Below are 4,050 nucleotides of genomic sequence, written 5' to 3'. Positions count from 1 at the left end.
CGTGTTTGTTTTGGTGAATAATTGTATTCCCCTTGAAATAACAATTCTACATTGTAACGTTCCCCTGTTATTCATAGTAACATATGTCGAAAAAAGAAACCGGTCCATCAAGTCCAACCGTTCTCAATCAATTGGATTTTTTACAAGCTAAACAAGCCCAATTTCTGTCAATTTCTTTCAATGTAAGCGACACCGCCCATCCCATTTTATAATCTAGTCACCCACCTTTGAACTCTCTCCAGTTCTCCTATATCCTTTTTACAATGTAAAGCCAAAAACTGAATCCCATAAACAAGATGTGGCCTTACAAGGGATTTATAGAGGGTAATATTACTTTTGAAACACCGGTTGTTATCTCTCTTTTTATACACCCTAAAAGCTTATTTGCTTATTTGCTTTTGCAGCTGCTGCTTGACATTGAGTACTGCGGCTTATTTTATATCTAACCAGAATACCCAGGTCCATCGCTTGTTCCTTTATTCCCAGTTTTTTCTAAATTTAATGTATATGAATTAATACTATTATTGCGTCCCATGTGCATTACTTTACTTATCAACATTAAATTTCATCTGCCATGTTTTTGCCCATGCTGCCAGCTTATCTAGGTCTTTCTGTAATATTTTATAGTCAAGCTGACGTTTAAGTATCCTACAAAGTTTTGTATCGTCAGCAAAAACTGATACCTTACTATCAATCCCACCCACCAGAGCATTAATAAAACCGTTACCAGTTGGGGGTATCTGACAATGTCCAATCAGTGCTGACTGAGTGGGATTCACCCCTTTGACAAGGGGAATGGTAATACCCAGTTGTCAATTTATTCATAAATTTCTAGGAGTAATAACAGAGGAATGGCACAATGCCGAGTTGCTCCAAAATTGTTATGAAACCGCACCACCCTATGGACTGTGTCTGGTATTGCAGCTGAACTAAAAGAGGCTGAACTGCAATACCAAATTTAGCCAATATATAAAAGTGGCACTCTTTCTAACCTCATACAACCCCTTTAAAAATAAGGTATCGTCAGAAAATTACATATTATTTAAATCAGGTTTATATTATACACATTTATTTTTTTTTTAAATAAAGTTTTTTATGTGATTATCCACATAATTTTTAAAAGAAATATTTCAGTTTTCACAATGGCCACTAGAGCAGTCACGAAAAGCTGATATTTCCTGTTCTCTGTAGCTCACTTGTCAGCTGTGCCGTATAGACTGGGACAGAATAAAGAAAACGTATCTCATTATGATTAGGGGGTGGGTGAGTTAACAGCTCTGTTGTTTACAATGGAAGCCTCAATAAGGCAGGATAGTAACACTATATACACATATAAGGTTCTGTATATATATCTCCCCTGGTCTCTGGGGGAGGGGCTGTACTCCGTCACTTCCTGTAGACTAAAAATCGATGAGATTTCTCTGTCAATTGACTCCCATTCATTTCAGCTGCCATAAAGCGCACACTCTCTGCTGCACTGATTACACAGGAAAGGGGTGTCTCAAATATGGCCGCCCAAGGGAAGGTTTTACCAATATAAAATAGCAATTACATTTAAAAAAAACAAAACAGACACATTATTTATCATCTACATATAATTTCATGTAATTAATGAGACTAAAATTAAATACGAGACACAATCCCTTTAAAAATTCTACCAATTTTTGAGTAAGGGCATGACCACACGTGGCGGATTTCCTCCGCAACTGTCCGCATCAATGCCGCACAGAATCTGCGTTGCAGATTCTGCTGCGGATCTGCACAAAATGTGCAGTACATTGATGCGGACTAGCTGCTGCGGACTGCGGGAAAAGTGCTTCCCTTCTCCCTATCAGTGCAGGATAGAGAGAAGGGACAGCACTTTCCCTAGTGAAAGTAAACGATTTTCATACTTACCGGCCGTTGTCTTGGTGACGCGTCCCTCTTTCGGCATCCAGCCCGACCTCCCTGGCTGACGCGCCAGTCCATGTGACCGCTGCAGCCTGTGCTTGGCCTGTGATTGGCTGCAGCCGTCACTTACACTGAAACGTCATCCTGGGAGGCCGGACTGGAGACAGACGCAGGGAGTTCTCGGTAAGTATGAACTTATATGTTTTTTTACAGATACATGTATATTGTGATCGGTAGTCACTGTCCCGGGTGCAGAAACAGTTACTGCCGATCGCTTAACTCTTTCAGCACCCTGGACAGTGACTATTTACAGACGTCTCCTAGCAACGCTCCCGTAATTACGGGAGCCCCATTGACTTCCTCAGTCTGGCTGTAGACCTAGAAATACATAGGTCCAGCCAGAATGAAGAAATGTCATGGTAGTAAAACCAATACGCTCCGCAGCACACATAAGATCTGCGGACTTCATTGCGGAATTTTGACTCTCCATTGAAGTCAATGGAGAAATTCCGCCATGAGTCCGCAACCAGTCCGCCACTGCTCCGCAACAGACAGAGCATGCTGCGGACACCAAATTCCGCCATGAGTCCGCCACTGCTCCGCAACAGACAGAGCATGCTGCGGACACCAAATTCCGCTCCGCAGCCTATGCTCCGCAGCGGAATTTTACGCCTCGTCTAAACGAACACTGCTAAATTAAAGTGTAAGTCAATGGACAAACGGCACCGCTGCGGATTAACGCTGCGGAGTGTCCGCAGCGGAATTTAAGTGAAATTCCGCCACGTGTGAACCCAGCCTTAGGGATCATGAGAATTTTTTTTTCATTTTACTATCGACTTTGTTTCTTTTTACATTTACGCCGTTATTTGAGACCTTGTATTCTGTGTGACTGGTTGTCACTTTTCTAGGCATTATTTCCGGGTACATATAATTTTTGGAAAATATTGATACATTTTTTTATAATGACAAAAGGTATAAAAATTAATTTTGTATTTTATTTATGTCATTTAATGTTTACCTTAGTTGATTTATGAAAATATTGAATGTGTGTGCGATTTTTTATTTTATTTTAATTAATAAAAATGATTAATTTATAAAAACAACAGTTATGTTTTTTATTAGAATATTTTTATTTGACACAATCCTTTTTTTCTAATGATTATATTTCATTTTTTAAAACAATTTTCATTCCTATTATAGAGCTGTCATTTATTTATTAGATGTTTTTTATATAATGTATTATAATATTTTTTACGACATTACATTACTGCCTGTGCAGCTAAAAACCTGACGGCCGGGTTTTCCAGCTCTTGCGCTCTATCTCCTCCTCCTCACAGCGCAGAGTGCATGTGAGGAGGAGGAGTTGATGCTATTCTGACGAATGGCATCGCTGTACACGGTGTGGCAGGGCCGGGGTGTACAGCAGGTGGAGGGAGCGCTGCGCTGGCTCCCTTCTCCTGCTTGTTTTAAAAGCGCCCTGGCCCGGCGACACCTTTGATGGCGCCGCTAGCAGCTGCAGCTGCTGCTGCTGCTGCTGCTACTACTGTAGCGACGCCACTATAGCAGAGCGGGGAGGTATCTCCCCGCTCTGCTATGTGCTAGCCGCACTTTAGCTCCTTGAAGGAGCGGAATCCCCGTGTGTTCGGGGATTCCGCTCCTGGACAGAGCGCTTGATGTCTCTGTCCATATCTGGGCAGTGACATCAGGGGAAACTCCTGAAGCGGAATCCCCGAACACATGGGGATTCCCCTTCAGGAGTTGCCGCTGATGTCACTGTCCGGATCTGCCCGGCCCGGCACGGATGCATAACTTTATGCAAACCGGCCGGGCAGAATGGCCGATTTTACCGGCCGGCACTCGGGCTCGGACGCGACCCGGTCGTGTGAATCCCGCCTTAGGCATTATTACTGGACACCACTGGGGGCCTTTATTAGACCTTAGGTTGTCTGCATAAGCTATGTTATGGTGGCACTGTGGCTTCCATTGTTATGGAGGAACTGTGGCTGACGTTGCTATGAGGGCCCTGTGGCTGGCACTGGAATAGGTCGATTTTGGCTGGCATTGATGTGGGGCAATGTGACTAGTAGGTAATAGGGACAACGTGGTAGCATTGTTACAGGAGCACTATTACTAGCATTTTTATGGGGGCACTGTGGCTGG

This window comes from Rhinoderma darwinii, chromosome 12 (genome assembly GCF_050947455.1).
Source record: "Rhinoderma darwinii isolate aRhiDar2 chromosome 12, aRhiDar2.hap1, whole genome shotgun sequence".
NCBI lineage: Eukaryota > Metazoa > Chordata > Amphibia > Anura > Rhinodermatidae > Rhinoderma > Rhinoderma darwinii.
This window is presented reverse-complemented; position numbering follows the sequence as displayed.